This window comes from Meles meles, chromosome Y, assembly GCF_922984935.1.
Source record: "Meles meles chromosome Y, mMelMel3.1 paternal haplotype, whole genome shotgun sequence".
Classification (NCBI taxonomy): Eukaryota; Metazoa; Chordata; class Mammalia; order Carnivora; family Mustelidae; genus Meles; species Meles meles.
Window position 1 is genome coordinate 13,243,910 of NC_060088.1, and position 19,255 is coordinate 13,263,164.

Genomic DNA, 19,255 nt, shown 5'->3' on the forward strand with positions numbered 1-19,255 from the left:
TCCGTTGGCGCCTGCCTTTGGCTCAGGTCGTGATCCCTGCTGGCATGGAGCCCACATCAGTCTTCTTGCTCAGCGGGGAGTCTGCTTCTCCCTCTTCCCTGCATTCATGCTCTCTCATGCTCACTCTCTCTCAAAAATAAATAAAATGTTAAAAAACAAAAACCCAAGAACTTGGGTTTGACAATGCATAGGTGTTCTGCGGGAAGTCACACTGATTCCATGGTACCCACAAGTTCAGACCTGGACAGGCTATCCTTAAGACCAAATAAAGATGCTTGATTAAGTCAACGTGAAGCACCTTGAGAGAAATGGAATAATCGTGAAAGAGACGCTGTAGCTTGCAAAGGCAAAAATGTGTAATGTTTGGGCCGCTAATTTCTGATTCCTGTGATGGACTAAAGACGTGTCCTAAGTTTAGGAAACTCGGGTTATACACATGGTTTCCGCTGGATGTTCAACCAGGGGCAATGCAGTGAGACCCAAAAATACGGCAGGGGGAGAGCCATTGCATTTAAATGATCAGAGTCCCCTCAGAGGACTGGCGGAACCCCGTTTTTTTGTGCTAACGCCTGTCAGCCGTTCTGAAACTGAGACACGTGCTGTAGTGTGGATACCAGAGAGATGTTTTCGCAGCATTCACGGCCAGGTTGACGTAAGGGTATATTATCTACCAGCACGCTGTGTTTCTAACCACAAGCCAAACCCTTGAGGTTAATGTGGGTTTCCTATTCCCTACCCATGACCACTCGAGTACCACCGAAGCAGTCATTTCAAAATTAGCCCACATCTGAGTGTGTTTCTTTTTATTAGTATCTGCAGTTTGACACTCTCATGTACATAAAAGCCGCAGAGCGTATAATAGTCCTCCCAGAAATGACAGTCCTCTCGTTTCACTGTATCAGTATAGTGTGCTGTGAAAGAAACGTCAAATTTGATCAAAGTTTGAAATAGGTGACATGTACCTGTATGTGTACCTCCTCAGCCCCACCTTCCCTTCCCCCCCTCCATACTTCTTGCAAAGTGCAGTTAGGGTCACATGACTTCAAATTTGGCCACCTGTGACCTGCCTCCAGCTTCTCAAATGCAGACTCCTTGCGTCAGAGTGGTGGGATGAGAAGACGTATTTCCATGATCTGACTGGATTGTAGCCATCCGTGGCTGATGTTCATTCAGGTGCTTATGGTTATAAGCATGGTTATATATAACTATATATATAACCATAACCATATGGTTATGGTGTAGTCTGCCTGGATTTGATTCTCACCCCTACCGCCGCCATGACCTTGGACACGTTTCCTCACCTCCTCTGGTGCCTTACATGTAAAAACGAAATAAAAAGCTGAGCCACAGGGTGGAGGTGAGAGTTAAGCAAGACCTTGAGGACTTAATGCTGCTGGTTCGGGAAGGTGGTCAGGTAGTACTAATGCTAGATGACTTCTCTTCCTCTTCTCAGAACACACCCCACCCCCGTCTCCCTCCCATGGCACGGTCTGGTCTCCTCTCAGGCCGAGACCACCACGTAGCTCACGGACTCCTAGTCTGCCTGTTGCAGAACTGGAGATGTGCTCTTAGACACTCTTTCTCAATCTGAATTCCTGTGTTTCTGTCAGAGGAAAGGGCAAGGTTCCTTCAAGGTTCCTCTCCCAGTTTCGTCAGGGGAGGTCAGTACTCCACCCGGCAGCAACCGCAGAGCAGGCTCTTTGAGCTCTAAGCCTGGATTCAAAACCCACGCATTGTGTGGAATGTTGCAAAGCTACTCAGTTCCCCACGGATAGAGAAAGGGGTTCAATGTCAAGGTGTAAGCCACTGCAACTCTTTTTACTCTCTTAAAGCTTTATAGCCAACCCTGAGCATTTTTGTCTGTTCTCCAGGGTCAAACTGAGCCAATTTAGTTGTGGATGGAGGGCGAGGTCATCCTTCCAACCCGCTGACACATTCTGTGAGCTCCAGTGAGCAGCCTTGTGGCTCTCTGAGGAAGGAAGCCCTCAGGGGGTCGACGCTTACTCAACCGACGCTCTCGGAGCGCCAGGGCAACCAGACGTTCTAGGATTTGAGGTGCCCACCACAGGGAGCGCTCTTCCTGGTTGACGGACAGGAGTGGGTGCTCCAGCGTTCTTGTGTGGTCGACAACCTGAGGGGCTGCTGTGATGGACACACATGAGGATGCCCTCCTAGGGCACCCGCCTGCAGGCAGCCACACTCTCTGTTCCTCCTGCTGGGTGCGAGCATGACCCATGACCAACTTCTAAGTCGTAGGGTGCGGCCGAGGGGACGGGACACCCGCTCGGTGATTCTGTTGCCAGACATTGTGACTCTCACTTGCTGGATTGTTCTTGCTGGCTTGGACGAATGAAGCTGCCTTCCTGGAAGCTGCCTCATGGAGAGACTCATGTGCCAAGGGACGGAAGGTGGCCCCCAGCCAACAGCCATGAAGAGTGAAAACTCGTCACTGAATAGGTAAGCACACATGTGGAAACAAATGTTTTCCCGCTTGAGCCTTCAGGTGAGACTAGCCTAGTCAGCATCTTAACTGTAGCCGTTGAGAGACCCCAAAACAGGAAACCCAGCTAACCCATGCCTGGACTCCTAAGCCACAGAAGCTGTGAGGGAGTAAGTGTGTGTTGTTGGTTTCCCGTCTGGCACGGAAGGAGCTTACACTCACTGCTTTAACAACCAAAACCTCAACGAGCCGAAAAAACCATCTCTTCGTAGATCTGTCAGAGAAGTGAGGTCACAGAACAAACTGAACCCTCCCCCCCTCACAGCTAACTGAAAGGACAGGCAGATGCGGACAGCAACAACTTCCCGGAGCTGCCACCCATTGGCAGAAGCTTCTACAGGAATTGCTGCCGAGGTAGGAAAGTGCAAACTGTAACTGACCGGTTTGCTGGAGGCTCAGTGTAGACGGTCCGCGCTTTTGTGAGTTTCGCCTTGTGGGGCTCTACCAGGTTCTCACAGTGAAGACTGGAGAAAAGATGGCTTGTGCGTCCTGCAGCGGGAGGGGGGAAGGGGCCATTTTGAAGTCTGCCAGAGCGTTCTGTCGTTCTGAGCAAGACCTGCCCTCAGGAGAAACTTGACCCTGACAGAGGGGGGTTACTGGAACCTAACCACCCTGGGGAAAGGAAATCCCCAACCTCAGTCTCCTGAGGCCCTGGTGGGGGCTGCAATGAAGAGTCTTTTACGAAATTCACAGCCAAGGGTGGAGGCTAACTACAAGACTAAGACCTAATCACAGAACTGCCTCCTCTCCATCACCTCCTGACGACACCACTAATGGCCTGTTTATCCCGATTCTTTTAGCACATTATGATATTATGTCCAGACTTTTTTTTTTTCTTTTTTCTTTTTAAGCGAGTGAGGGGCAGGCGGGGGGGGAGAGAGTCTTAAGCGGTCTCCACAGCCAGCATGGAGCCCGGGGTGGGCCTCAGTCTCACAACCTGAAGATGATGACCTGAGCCAAAACCAAGAGTCAGCCCCTTGAGCCGTCCAGGCGCCCCCACATCCAGCTTTAAACAAAGAGCCGCAAGGCATGCTAAAACACAAACAGTTTGAAAGGACAAAGCAAGCATCTGCTCTGTACTCGGGGATGTTGGAATAAATGTCTGTTGCTTTCGGCCACTGAATTTGGGTCATTTGGTAAGTAGTGTGGATTACTACCATGGCCGAACCAATTCTGCAAGTCCTGTGGGTTGGAACCCAAGTCACCCCTCATGGGACTTCCCTTGACAGCAAATCTGTGCTGGGTCTCCCTTTCAGGATCACATGGTTCTGCTCCTTCCTGCCTTTCCCTGCAAACTTCCCGTGCGTCCTCGCCTCGGGGTCTGCGTGACGGGCTCCAGCCGCTCCCACAGACGCTCCTGCCGTGTTTGTGCGCGTGCTAGCTGGGAGTCTGCTTCTCCCTCTCCTGCTCTCCCTGCTGTGTGCTCTCTCTCTCGCTCTCACTCTCACTCTCTGTGTCAAAAGAATAATCCAGTATCTGTGAAGCAAATCCCATTTGCCTTCTACTTGAGGCTTACTAGATAGCGGGTTAGTAGGCTTTCAGGAAGACCGCATTTTAGATGGTGTCTGAGGAGGTGGGGTCTTTTGCGATAAGATAGGCGCGTCTGAAGACACTGAACCACTCACCTAAACAAAATGAGCTTTGAGCTAGCCTTGGTAGGAGTTGTCAGAACCCTGGCCTCCAGACCAGGGTGGAAAGTCTAAGTTTCTACCTGAGAACCTTGTTAGGCCATTCTCCCTTCCTCAACACAAAATCACTTTTGTTTGTCTCTCGCCATCCTTAGGCATCATCTTCCTCTCCCGTTTGCTTCCCTGTCCCCCCAGCATCCTGCCTTCTGTTCCAGGTGAGTCCCAAACATTTCTCAGCCACTGGGGCTTTGGGAACCAGAAGGACAGCGGCAGCTTCTCAGTGTGCACCCTGCACTTCCGTCTTTGACTGGCCATTTGCATTCAGAATGCCCTTCAGCATCACTGGATGTTGATAGTTTTTCTGCTATTTTGAATCAAGTCCTCCCACATTTAAATGTGGCCTGGTGGTTTCTGTTTTTAGGTTGAGATACAAGCTCTAGGACATTGCTGCTCAAGTAAGAGCCACTGAGCAGCAGCATCCACATCTCTGGACACTTGCTAGAAACAGTTTCATGAAACTTGTGGCCTCGCCTAGCCATTCCGCCAAGCAGAGTCAGGTTGTCCAGGAGATCTGCAGCGGGATGCACGCTGCACTCGATGCATTTTATTCTCAGCTCTGAGATCACTTAAATTTTTTTTAGGATTTTATTTATTTGAAAAAGAGATAAAGATCACAAGAAGGCAGAGAGGCAGGCAGAGGGAGAGGGGGAAGCAGGCTCCCCGCTGAGCAAGGAGCCCGATGCGGAGCTCCATCCCAGGGCCCTGGGATCATGCCCTGAGCTGAAGGCAGAGGCTTAACCCACTGAGCCACCCAGGCTCACCCAGGCGCCCCATTAATGTTCTTCTTTTTTTTTTTTTTGAGTACAGTTCCATTTTAAACCATACTCAATCCCTATCTCTTTCCACCCTACACCACTTACATCTTTCATTAGTTCATGAGGCATCGACAATGCCCTTGTCCTTTATGTAGTCTCTTGATTAAGGCCTGGTAACACCCTTATTCAGTGGACACAGCCTGTCTTTGAGCTCTCCAGTTTGCACGTGGCACTCAGTCAATTTCTGTTGAACTGAAATCAATTGAAAGGCCAAGATGCTGGTGGTCACCAGACGGACCCCAAGCAGGACTCTGGCTGCAGCAGCCAAGATCCTTCCTTCACGAGAGCAGATTCTTAGCCTGGTTTCCTTAGAAAGCAGAGCTTGAGACAAATTGTGTTCTACGGGCGAACAACTTGGGACCCCTGGACAAAAGGGCAGGAAAGCAGGAAAGGAGGAAGAGCAAATTAAAGGTGGTGCATTTCTGAGTAGACCATAAATCCCTAAGAAACACAGCTGGTTGCTAAGGGCTGTATGTAGTCTCTGCTCAGAAACTTCCACAGGGAGGGAGGAAGTAAGACCAGTTTCTCTGCCCGCAGCTTCTTTCTTCCCATCCCTCATTGGCTTGTTTGCCTGTCCCACTAGGTGTTAATCTTCCTGCATTTTGGGCTTAGGCACCCAGCCTTGTGGGGTAGCTGCTGAATGAGCCAGAGCCCCTGTGGGTAGATCTACAGGGGCCGAGATGTTTAGGTCTCCACTGGTTTTGTAAATAAAGTTTTATTGGAACACAGCCATCCCCATTAATTTACATACTGTCCACAATCAGTTTAAGGATCAGTAACACCCACCCAAAAGGCTTATTCTGTATATCATATAAGACATTGGGGGCACCTGGGTGGCTCAGTGGGTTAAAGCCTCTGCCTTCGGCTTGGGTCAAGATCTCAGGGTCCTGGGATCGAGCCCCACATCGGGCTCTCTGCTCAGCGGAGAGCCTGCTCCCCCCCTCCCCCGTCTGCCTCTGCCTACTTGTGATCTTTCTCTCTCTGTCAAATAAATAAATAAATAAATAATAAGACAATGCCGCAGAATGCAGAACATAGAGCCTGCCCACTGATGGGCTCCGAAGACGGTGGGGTTTTGTGAATTGCCCCCTCTTCACTAATGCTGCTGTTCCCAGTACATCTCAGCAGACCCTCCATCTGCCTCCCCCTGCCTCCTGCCCTCCATTCTGTGGCAGACCTGAGGTTCTCCCCCAAAACTCAGTCCTTTAAATTCAGAGCTCTAGGTGTTGGGGGTTTGCCGGGAGAAGCAGGTTGTATGAGAAAGCCCCGGAGCCTCCTCCAGCGGTTAGTGTGCGTGATCAAGTGTTAATGGCAAGCAAGGTGTAAGCTGTGCAGCAAAGTCAGGACAGTAGAGCATTTCCTGGGTGGCCCAGGATGAAAGTGCAAGGTGGAATCCAGTGGTAAACTGGGAAGGAAGGCAGAAGGGCGGTGCACAAATCAAAGTTCCTGAGGGTCATGACACAGATCCCTCCCCGTTCAGGCTTGGCTCACTGGCTTGGCAGTTAGCACTGCATTTCTCACATCTGCATTTTTCCAGATGTTTCCACCTCCCGTGTGTGTGTGTGTGTGTGTGTGTGTGTGTGTGTGTGTGTGTATGTTTACCTGTCTCCCTTTTCATACTGTAGTTGCACTCTGGCACAAAAAGTTTGTTATCTCAGTGTATTATTTATTTTATTTTAAATTTATATTTATTTATAGTTATATTATTTATTTTTTATTTATTTTATTTTTTAAAGTTTTATTTAAAATCGCTTAATTAATATACAGTGTGTTGTCAGTTTCAGGGGAAAACCCAGTGATCCATCAGTGGCCTACGACACCCGGTGTGCGTCACATCCCCTGCCCTCCTTCGTGCCCATCACCCAGTTACCCCATCACCCCACACTGCTCCCCTCCAGCAACCCTTAGCTTGTTTCCTAGAGTTAAAACTCTCTTATGGTTTGTCTCCCTCTCTGATTTCATTTTGCTTTTTTTTTCCCTCTGTTCCCCTATGTTCATCTGTTTTGTTTCTGGAATTCTGCATATGAGTGAAATCATATAGTAATTTTCTGTCTCTGATTGACTTGCTTCACCCGGCATCATATCCTCTAGTTCCATCCGGTCAGTTTTATTTCTTAGACGCGTTGCAAGTTCCTTCCTGACAGCTGAAGTTTAGTCTCTCATCCAGCCTTCCTCAGGTTTGCTCTGAGGTCCATCTGTCACATTATCATCTGAGCCCATCTGGCCTGTCTGTAGTAATCCCCCCGACCCCTGCTCCCCCCGGGAGCCTCAGCCTTGACTCCTTGGCACCTGAGCCATCCAGAGCCCTCAGGTTTGCACATGGGGAGCAGGGAGACAGGCTTTGCACAGTTTGGGTGCGAAGCAGAGATGGAAATGCTGTTGCACTTGTGTGTGGGTTGGCCACTCAGACCCTGGGCATCAGGGCCAGTGTACCGACCCCCCATTGTCATTTTTATCTTTGAAAGCACATTTCACACACTATCCTCCAGAAGCCATCTCTGCTTTCCAAGAGCAAAGGAAGGTGGGGATCCACAATCCAAAAAGAGCAGGATTCATGCTCTGAGGATGTGTGGGGAGGACTCCCATGATGTTTTGCAAGCAAGTGCGTAATCCCCAAGAGCAGTTAAGGTTTTGACAATGTCGGTCTGTGCCAGAATCCTATCAAAGTAGCTGCCCCTGCTAATAGACGCGCCAAGTCGGATCCTTTTGAAGTGCTGGGGTCCACAGCCTTTGTTAAAGGCTCAGCTGCCCATCTGGCAGTGTGTCCCTACCTGTGTCCCTACTGTGAGTTCCTACAGGGAAGCCCAGACCTGTGGTAGCTGAGTCCAAGCCTTGCCTTACTTAAAATTGCAAAGCTGGCAGTGGGAATGCATTGAGCAGCTGGGTGGGAGGGCATGTGTTTACATTTAAGTGTTTCATGAGCTGGGGGGTGGGAACAGTGGGAGGTTGCCTTCCCTTCGGTTGATTGGAAAAAACCTGGAGAGGGGCCCACTTATTGGGATCAGAGATCAAAGGGTGGCTGCTTGTGCTTTGCCAGTGGGCCTATTAATTTATTAGATGATAAATCTGATAGGGTTTGGGGGGATTGTTTTATTTTTTATTATTTTATTTTTTAAAAAATTTTAAAAAGATTTTATTTATGTATTTGATAGAGATCACAAGTAGTCAGAGAGGCAGGCAGGGAGAGAGGAGGAAGCAGGCTCCCTGCTGAGCAGAGAGCCCGATGTGGGGATGGATCCCAGGATCCTGAGACCATGACCTGAGCTGAAGGCGGAGGCTTTAACCCACTGAGCCAGTCAGGAGCCCCTGGGGGGGTTGTTTTAAATAAAGCTTTGGTTGGTAAAGTCATAACCTAGATGTTTTTTTTTTTCAACCTTGAAGAGGTTTTGTTTTTTAACTTCACCAGTATGTTTACTGTTGTCATTAGTGATCATGTAATTTTTAAATTTAATTAATTTATTTTTTTTAAGTAATGTCTGCACCCGGTGTGGGGCCGGAGCTCACAAGTCCTTGACCCACAGCCCCATGCCCCACGGACTGAGCCAGCCAGGAGCCCAGTGAGGATATAATTTTGAAACTTCTATGCGTGCAGAAGAAAACTTGATTTTCAGTGCGTAGTGAAACACACAGAAACAGTTAAGAAATCGGAATCAACTTGAATACGTTTTTACAAAAACCGTAATTACTCTTGAAAGCTTATTTGGAATGCCCAAACCTATGTTGAAGCTGAGTGAAAACGGAACACCGAACAGTCAGGTGCAAAACAGGTCTGTTTCGTTAGTCGAAGCGTCCCCGTCTTTGTCCAAGGTTCGAATTTCCACGCAGACCCTGCGGCTGCGGGATTGTTTCCGTGGCGCCGGAGCTCGAAAGGGCGCCGTTTGAAGGCCTCGCCTCAGGGTTGACGAACGTGTTCCGGTGCCCGTATCGCCCGGAATGAGGGAGGTCGGCTCCAACCAGGGAGAGGCTGGCAACTGAGGCACGTTTCTCTGGTCAGGTCAGTTACGGCGAGAGGGCCGGTTTGGCGAAGGCTCGGGGGAAGTGGACAGAGCTTGAGCCGCCCGGCCTGGGGCGCTTCTCCTTCCCGCAGCGCCTCCTCTTCCCCCTTCTTCCCCCTCTCCTCCCCCTCCTCCTCCGCCCCCAGCCCCCCCCCTCACCCTCGTGAGACCTCGTGGCGTTTGCGGAGGGCGCACAGCCCCCGCCGAGGCCCGCGCCTTCTCCGCACGCGCGGGCAGGGGGAGCGGCGCGGGCACATGATCCCCCCCGCCCCCGCCCCCCGGCCCGCCCAGCACCTCACTCCGGCGGGTCGCTAGGGGTCCGGGCAGACCCGAGCCGCGGCCCCGAGCACGGCCCACGGCCTCCCCACGCCTCGGGACTTTCTGCTGCCCCACGCGGGACGCCGCCACACAGCTGGTGCTGAGCTTCCAGCCGCGGGCGTTCCACGCGCTGTGCCTGGGCAGCGGCGCCTGCAGTCTGGCGCTCGGCCTCCTGCAGCTGCTGCCCCGGCGCCGGCCCGCGGGCCTCGGGGCCCCCTCCCCAGCCCCGCCGGCCTCCGTCCGCATCCTGCGCGCCATCGCCGTCTGCGACCTGCTCGGCTGCCTGGGTAAGGCGCGCGGCCCGCGGGTTGGGACCTGCTGCTCAGCGCCCGGGTGAGGGAGCACTGCCCGCGGGTTGGGACCTGGTGGGTGCCTGGGTGAGCGCGCACGGCCCGCGGGTTGGGACCTGCTTTGCGTCCCGGTGAGGGAGCACTGCCCGCGTGTTGGGACCCGCTCGGTTCCCAGGTGCGCGCGTGTGGCCCGCGGGATGGGACCTGCAGGCTGTCCAGGTGAGCGCTCGCGGCCCGCGGGTTGGGACCTGCTGGGTGACCGGGTGAGCGCGCGCGGCCCGCGAGTTGGGACCTACTCGGTGCCCAGATGAGGGAGCATGGCCAGTGGGTTGGGACCTACTCGGTGCGCACGTTGGGCGGGGTGTCAGCCGCGTGCTAGAAGGGTAGACCTCGAAACCAGAGGCGGCTCTCTAGGGACCATACGGGATGGCCAGGGGACTCAGCAAAACAGGATAGGCAGTTAAAATTCCTCTCGGGGGACATTTGTTGAAGGGAATATACCAGTTTCTCATGTTTGTTACTGCAAACGTACTAGGGAAACTGTAGAAGGGGTGGTTAAGAAAAACCCAGATATTGTGAGGGATCCATGGTTATCCTGCTAGTGACACTAGTATTTGTGTATACACACAGAATCATTTCCAAAACGATTTCGCAGAATCAGGAAGAACACTTGATGTATGTATCTCTAATATATATAAATAGATATATTTTGTCAGGCTTGGGTTTCATCCCACAGGTGGCCAGCTGCAACCCCTGTGCCAAACCCTGCCTGCTGCCTGCCCCTTTCTGAGGCCCAAAAGTTGTTGTTGTTTTTTTTTAATCAAAAGAAAAATATTTCCTGGTTTATAAATATTCCATGAAATTTAAATGCCTGTGTCCTTCAGGACAGTTTGATGGGAGCATAGCCGTGTGTGGCACCTGCTGGATGTCCGCAGAGGTGGATGTCCGCAGAGAAATTGTGGCCCATAAAGCGTAAAATATTTTTTATCTGGCACTTTACAGAAACTTTGCCATCCCCTTTAAACATGCGTGGCAGTTTTTACAGACTTCTAAGCTAGATAGTACTAAGCATTTGTTTAAGGGCTTATTTTGGAGAATTTCTAAGAAACACAAATCACACAGACTATTTAATGAACCCCTGGACCCATGACCTCACTTTATCTACACTCCATCCTGTACCAACTCTTAATTGCATTAATTTAAAGCAAATTCCAGGACGTATGTACTTTCGTCTATACAGATCTTGGTATATAGCTGTGAAAGTAAGAAGGAAGTGTGTATGTATACACACATATTTCACAGGTGGTATTATCACCTTAAAATAATGAATGTCAGTTTTTTTTTTTTTTAAAGATTTTACTTATTTATTAGAGAACTCACGCGCGTGCAAGCACAAGCTGGGGGAGAGGAAGAGGGAGAAGCAAACTCCCCACTGAGTAGGGAGCACAATGGCGGGCTCAGTCCCAGGACCCTGAGATCATGATTTGACCCAAAGACAGATGCTTAACTGGCCGAGCCCCCCAGGTGCCCCAAAAATCAGTTCTTTATGGTCACTCCTGTATGTTCAGTTGTGTCCTAAATGGTGTTTTACGGTTGGTTGGTTTGAATCAGGATCCAGATACAGCCCATGCTTTGCAGTAGGCTGACAGGTGCTAACCATTTTGGAATTGTATTTTTCAGTAAGTTTGCTTTTTTTTTTTTTTTAAGATTTGTATTTATTTATTTGACAGACAGAGATCATAAGTAGGCAGAAGCAGGAAGAGAGAGAGGAGGAAGCCGGCTCCCTGCCAAGCAGGGAGCCCAACAGGGCTCGATCCCAGGTCCGTGGGATCATGACCTGAGCCGAAGGCAGAGGCTCCAACCCACCGAGCCACCCAGCTTTTGAAGCAAAAGCTGTTGTTGGCTTTCAGCCCTGAGGGGATGACAGCAGCTTATTCCACACCTTGAGCACATAGCAGTACAGGTCACTGTGTCTCAGGGCCCCGTTCTCCAGTCTATGCTCTTGTGACTGGAGACCCTCAAGAACCTTGACTTCCAGGGACGCCTGGGTGCTCAGTCGGTTAAGCGGCTGCCTTCAGCTCAGGTCATGATCCCAGCGTCCTGGGATTGAGTCCCACATTGGGGTCCTTGCTCTGTGGGGAGCTTGCATCTCCCTCTGCTTCTGCCTATCACTCTGCCTGCCTGTACTCTGTCTCTCTAACAAATAAATAAAATCTTTAAAAAAAAAAAAAAAGAACCTTAACTTCCAATAAATGCTGTAGATCTCTATTTACTTTCTCAGACTCAAGGAGTCAGACAGGAAGCAGTACTTCCTTTCTGTGAGAGATAAAATCATCTTGGTGCTTGTTAATTCAATCAGATTGGTTTTCTTCCTGATGATGCTAAAACATTTTGGGAAAGCATCTTTGTTTGTTTGTTTAAGTTTATACGTGGGGCTCGAACCCACGACCTGAAGAGTCACACACTCTGAGGACTGAGCCATGCAGGCACTGCTAGAAAAACATCTTTTTTTTTTTTAAGATTTTATTTATTTGAAAGAGAACACAGAGTGAGAGTAAGAGAGCAGAAGCAGGGCCAGAGGCAGAGGAAGAAGCAGACTCCCCACCAAGCAGGGAACCCCTGGAATCCCAGGACCCAGGGATCATGACCTGAGTTGAAGGCAGACAGTTAACCGCAGAGCCACCCAGCCACCCCCTGAAAATTGTCTTCATAGCACTTTAGGATCCGAGGAATGATATTTGTATATACTCTTGCTTTTAGAAGGGACAACCATGACGTTAACAAGTGAGCAGAGGCAGAATTAAGGGAAAGGCTTGGTGACTGACACCTCTCTGAAAAATAAATACTTAAAATGCCTACCTCATAGGGCAGAGGTTTTTTTCAGTTTTATTTAGATGTAATTGACATACAGTACAGGAAAATTTAAGATCTAGAGCATAATGACTCAACATACACGTGTGGTGAGATGTTTACCACGGTAAGTAGACATTCATCCTCTCACATAGATAACGAATGTAAGTAGGGCATGTATTGAGCTCAGAGGGGGCTCGAAGCATTCCTGATACAGCGTTCTGCAGAAGAAAAGCATTATTTGTGAGCAGTGCTGGTAACGAGAAGATAGATCGCGAGTTTTTTGGTGTCCATAGTTCCTCTTTAGTGGTATGTGGCATGACATAGACTTGGTCTGGTACTTCATGATGTGTATTTGGTCATACACCACACATTATGTAGAGGTATTTTTTAAAAGATTTTGTTTGAGAGCGACAGAAAGGACAAGCGGAGGGAGGCGGGTAGTGGGCAGAGTCAGAGGGGAAGCAGCCTCCCCAGCGAGCAGGGAGCCCGATGCAAGGCCCCTGGGATCATGACCCGCGCCGAAGGCAGACCCTCAGCCGACCCCGCTGGCCAGGCGTCCGGTGTTTGCCGGTGGATCGGACAGTGTGTATCGGCCGCTAGAGTGTGCAGGACAAGCTTGCTGGTGGGTTATAGTGTCTAGTAACGTATCATGAATTGTGTATTTAATAGTGTCTTACACACGTTGTACGTGTTTAACACAGTGTGTAACTTCATAGTGTTTACAGTTACCCTTTAGTATCATCTCCCGGACCCTGTGCTTCCACAAAGCTATCACTCACCTGACGAGCAGCCTTCACATAGACCTTACGGGTGTATTACGCTGTTTTGAGAATTAGCTGTTTGGGTCCAGTAGCAAAGAAAACTTAACAAAAAAAGATAAATGTCAAGAGCAAGTTGTCAAGAGCTACTTTGTGAAAATCTTAAATGCGTTTTTTCAGGGAATGAAAGAATTCTCTTTTCACATTTCAGAATTGTGCTTTTTCAGTCATTTTTTCCCTTGTGAGGAGAAGTTAATATGGACCTTAAAAATAGCCAGGAGGGGCACCTGAGTGGCTCAGTGGGTTAAAGCCTCTGCCTTTTGCTCGGGTCATGATCTCAGGGTCCTGGGATCGAGCCCCGCATCGGGCTCTCTGCTCAGCAGGGAGCCTGCTTCCCTCTCTCTCTCTGCCTGCCTCTCTGCCTACTTGTGATCTCTCTCTGTCAGATAAATAAATAAAATCTTTAAAAAATAGCCAAGAAATAGATTGTTATCCACATAACGGCTGCTTCATGTGGAGGAAACAAACAGCGACATTCGGGTAGGACTGTGGCTAATGATGGTTCAACTTGAAATCGAAGTGCCCGGGCTCGCTTTGTGGCCGAAGTAATTGCTCCCTGGGTCTTCTGTGTTTCTCCTTCTCTCTGCACACACTTGTGTGTATGTTTCTCTCCTCCCTCATTTCTTTCTCTGTCCCTTCCTAGCTTTTCATCCCTCCATCCGTCTGCTTACCACTCCTGAGCCGGGGGACCGGGCCAGCTGCCCGTGTGGATTCGGATGGCGGCAAAGCACCAAAGCTCACAGGCAGCCACGGCCCGGCTCTCCGCGGGCTTGGTTGCCCCAGGGCACTGCGGTTGGGAAACAGGCGCTCTTCTTCCGAGGTGCTGGGAGGTCGGTGGTGGACTCCCAGCATGTCATGATGCCCGCATCCTTCTCCGCACAGGGTTTCGTCACGCAGGCTCCTGGTCCTGTCACGCCATCACGAGAACGGTGAGGACTGTGCGGTATGATGTTGGGACAGAGGCCCATGACGATGTTGGTCCGTGACCGTCCGGTGTTCCACTTCTATTTTACTGTCGTTGCTAGTGTCTTACGGTGTCTAATAAACTGCTCTGTCCCAGGAGCACACGTCGCGGAGAAACGTGGATGGGATTCAGTACGGTCTGCGGTGCCAGCCTCCACTGGGCGGCCTGGAACGCGTGCCCCGCAGGATGACCGTATCCGCTCTTTGTCTCGTAGGTATTGTATTCCGGTCTGCGGTGTGGCTGGGCTTCCCAGACTTCGTTGAAAACCGCTCCGACGGGAATGGGACGGACGTCTGGCCGGCTGCCGGCTGCGTTCTGTGTGGGGAGCGCGGTGAGTGCACCTTCCTCTCGCTCGCCGTCTCTGTGCTCCTCTTAGGCTGCCATCCTCAAAGTGTGGTCCCCAGCCACTGGGGTTTGTTAGGAATGCAAGTTCTCAGAGCCTGCTGCCCAGGCTCCCTGCCGCGGGGGTGGGGCAGTCCTCTGCCAGGTACTGAACCCTGCAGGGGCTTGTGTGCGGGGCCGGCTGACGAGAGAGAGATCTCTCGTTTTGCAGGGTCCCGAGGTCCTCTTGGCTCCTCTTCAGGGGCGTGTGCTGCACGATTCAGGGGGTGCTGCACCCGCTTCCTTCCGAGGACCCTGGAGTGTGGCTGCTCTGTGCCCCCTTCTAAGCACACGTAGGCCGTCCTTACCTTAGTCTGAGCTGCAGCTCAAGCCAGCTGACCAAAAAGAGAGAGAGAAGGCAGGTACTGATGTATTGGGTGTGTTCTGCTTGATAAAACCTGCGTGGAAATGGACGTCTGTGTCCTGCTCTGTGCACCGCGCCGGAGCAGAATTCTCCGCTCCTCCCTCCTGCCCGCACGGCTTCCCAGCCGCGTACGGGGCAGCCTGGGTCTCACCGCAGTGCAGCCCAGCAGACACACCGGCCTGTGCTGCCCGTAGCGCACCGAGCCCCTTCCTGGTTGCTCCTCGAAGGAGCTTTCCGGCCTCTGCCCCTTCCTTCTCAGCGAACAGCTGCTCCTTCGCAGGCGCTATGACTCCTCAGGCCAGCGTGGGCCTCCCAGCGGAGGCCTTCATTGTCCTGGCCTGCAAGTGTCTCAGAAGGCAGGCCTGGCCCGTAACAGAGGGGCATCCCACCCTCGCGTCTCCAGACTGTGCACACGTCTTTGGATGGCTTTCCTGTCCCGCTTCCCAACATCACAAGAAAGAGGCGTCTGCCGGCTCATCTCACGGACGGGGCAAACCGCTGCCCGTTTCCGGAGCTTTGATGCAGGCTCTTCCTGATTACAGATGTGGGTCCAGCTGCTGTATAGTGCCTGCTTCTGGTGGCTGTTCTGCTATGCGGTTGACGCCTACCTCGTGATCCGGAGATCAGCTGGACACAGGTACGTGCAGAGGGAACAAGGAAAACTCTCTGCCCAGGTTCTGTCATGTGTGGAAGGGCCGGGGGCACCCCGAGGGCTCTGGAATGTTCTTCGGTATGGCAGACACAGAATGTCCGCCCACCCCTCTGTGAGACACCTCTCTGGCCCCTCATTGGTACGAAAGGCTGAAGACAGATTCACAATGATGATGTTTAGACCATGACCAGTCATCCATAAGTTACATGTTGGCATTCTGGACACATGCTAAAGAAGAATTGGCAGGAATCCAGGCAGTTTTTGACGATGCAAAGGTTTGAGGAGACAGGTCTTTGCGGTGCGTATTGACATGTTATGCCAAACTTGGGACCGGAGTGCCACAGCTGCTAGGGGCTGCTTTCGGAGAAGAACCCCTGGGTGCGGCCCGTGCATTTGTCACCGGCTGGGGAACTGTGAGCAAGTCGCTTGACCTCTCTAGACGTCCGTAGTGCCGGCCATGAAACCGGTAGCCCCCATCGGGTCCCGGGAGACGCTGTGCGATGCTGCGTGTGAATGGTTGAGAACCGGGCCTGGCACGTCGTGGGCTCTCGGGAACTGTGCGCTGGGATGTGCGTGCGTGTTGGGGGGCACAGATACAGAGAACCTAAGTGAGCAGGGGCAGCTGCGTGGCAGGGTGGGGTGAGCGCCCAGGTCCCCTGACTCCTGGTCCAGGAAGCATGTGTCCCCCACTTTCCCATGGAACCCTTGTTTGCTTACTTTTTTTCTTTTTAAGTTTTATGAAGTTCACCCATTTAAGTGTGTAAAATCCGTTGTTTCTTAGTTGAGTTACAAAATCGTGCAACCATCACACCAACTAATTCCGTGACAGTAGTCATCACCCCCCCCATCTCTACCAGTGATGAATTCCTCCCCCCAACCCCAGCGCCTGGCAACTGCCAGTCTGTTTGCTGTCTCTAGCTTTGCCTACTCTGGGCATTGCCTGAAAGTGAAATCATTGAACATGTGACCGTTTGTTTCTGGCTTTTAAACTTAGTGGGCCGTGTTCAAGCTTTCCCTGTGTTGCAGCACCGTCTGTTCTGTGAGCTTCTGAATACTGCTCTGTTGTATGGATGGACTACCTTTTATTTAATTTTGAGACACCAAGCATGTGAGCAGGGGAGTGGGGCGGCGGAAGAGAGAGAGAGAGAGAAGGAACAAGGAGAGAGAGAGAATGTGAAACAGGCTCCATTCTCAGCACCGAACCTGACATGGGGCTCAATCTCATGATGCTGAGATCATGACTTGAGGGGAAATTAAGAGTCAGATGGTTAACCAACTGAGCCACCCGGCTGCCCTTGGGTGTACTGCATTTAAAAAATGTGTGTGAGTGTGTATGTGTATGTATGTTTATACGTATTTTTTTAAGATTTTATTTATTCATGTGACAGAGCAGCAGAGGGAGAAGCAGGCTCCCCGCTGAGCAGGCCGCACCTTACAGGGCTGCATCCCAGGACCCCGGATCATGACCTGAGCCGAAGGCAGCCGCTTAACCCACTGAGCCCCCCCAGGCGCCCTTTAAATATAGTTTTTAAGACTTTATTTTATTTTTTAATTTTTTAAAAAAGATTTTATTTATTTATTTGACGGAGGGAGACAGAGAGGGAGCACAAACAGGGGGAGTGGGAGAGGGAGAAGGAGGCTTCCCACTGGCAAGGAAACCCTGGGGTGGGGCCCAGTCCTAGGACTCTGGGATCATGACCTGAGCCGAAGGCAGCTGCTCAACCGACTGAGCCACCCACATGCTCTTAAAGATTTTATTTTAAAGATTTACTTATTTATTTGAAGGCGTGCATGTGTAAGTAGGGGAAACAGCAGAGGGAGAGAATTTCAAGCAGATTCCCACAGAGCTCAGAGCTGGTCTTGGGGCTCCACATGGGGTGTGATCATAGGACCCCTGAAATCATGACCTGAGCCAAAACCAATAGTCCGATGCTTAACCAGCTGAGCCACCCGGCGTCCCTAAGGTGCCTTTTCCCAAACTGCACGTGAGAGTCTCACCGAAGGATGTCAGAAGAACAGTCTGTGGTTGTGCGTAGTCGCGAACAGTGCAGATGCTTATGAACTGTTACTTCCAGATTAACCGGCGTGAGGAAGGGCAGGAAGATGAGGCTTAATCTGGAATGTTTTGTTCCAAGTTGAAAAAAACTTGGGAACCAAGCAGAAAAGAAGAGAGTTTCAACACCGTAATTTAGCTCTGTGATCCATTTAAAAAATTTTCTTTTTAACTAATGTCCACAACACCCAGTGTGGGGCTTGAACTCACAACCCCAAGATCAAATGGTCTGTGATCCATTATAATTATTTTTAAGATGTTGTGTATTTATTTTACTGTGAGGGGGAGAGCAGAGGGAGAGAGACTCTCAAACAGACTCTGTACTGAGCATGGGGACTGATGTGGGCTCGATCCTGCAACCCTGAGGTCATGAGCTGAGCTCAAACCAAGAGTTTGATGTTTAACTGCCTGAGCCACCCAGGAGCCCCAGTGATCCATTTTAAATTAATTTTTATGTAGCTGAGGAAAGGGCCAATGTTCATGCCTTTGCATGGGGATGGCCACTTGTCCCAGCACTATTTGTTGAATAAATTTTACTTTTTTAAATTACTTTTTAAAGTTTTTATTCAAAGATTTTAGTTATTTGAGAGAGAGAGAGAAAACGAACTGGAGGCATGACAGAGGGAGAGGAAGAAGCAGGCTCCCTGCTTAATGTGGGGCTTAATCCCAAGGTCCTGGGATCCAGCCATGTGTGGGGCTCCCTGCCCAGTGTGGAGTCTGCTGTTCCCTCTCCCTCTGCTGCTCCCCCTGCTTGTGCTGTCTTGCTTCGTCAGATAAATAAATACAGTCTTAAAAGGAAATGATCGTTGGTATTCCTCATGTGTCCTCATCATTAACTTGGGTCTCTCTGGCTTGAAGTTTAGTGTTTATTTTTGTGCTTGTTCCTTCCACCTTTTTACTTTAGCTCGTAAAATTTTATTCATCTGAACAGAACCTGTATACTCGTGGTTTTGAAAATTCTCCAGGGAAGGCAGTGAAGGTCAAAGGCAGCCAACTAGATACCTCTGTGAAGATTAGCTTTGGCTATATAAAATACAGAAAATAATAGTGACTTAAACAAAATAATCTTTCTTCTACTCTAAAAGAGGTCAGAGTGGGGTGCGTGAGTGGCTCAGTGGTTAGGAATCTGCCTTCAGGTCAGGTCATAATCCCAGCATCCTGGGATCCCAGCCCACATCAGGCTTCCTGCTCAGCGGGAAGCCTGCTTTTCCCTCTCCCATTCCCCCTGCTTGTGTTCCCTCCCTTGCTGTGTTTCTCTGTGTCAAATAAATAAGTAAAATCTTTTTGAAAAAATAAAAGAGGCCAGAGGTAGGCAATCCAGGACCCTTACGGTGGACATCAGGGACCCAAGTTCCTCCTGTCTTCTTGCTCCATCGTCCTGTTGTGTGACTTCCAAGGTGTCATGGCCCAACAGAGCTGCTGGAGCTCTAGCCATCACATCTGCATTCCAGGAAGGAGGAGGGGGCCAATGCATAAAGGTCTGTTTTCCTCTGGGCCACCTCCCTTTAAGCAGCCTCCCTGGGGATTTGACACAACAATTCCACTTTTGTATTATTGACCAGAA

The 19,255-nt window shown here is 50.6% G+C and overlaps 1 pseudogene; it reads left to right on the forward strand.

The window, feature by feature from the left end:
• The first annotated feature begins 2,428 nt into the window (after positions 1-2,428).
• LOC123935794 overlaps positions 2,429-19,255 on the forward strand; it is a 42,395-nt pseudogene continuing 25,568 nt past the window's right edge.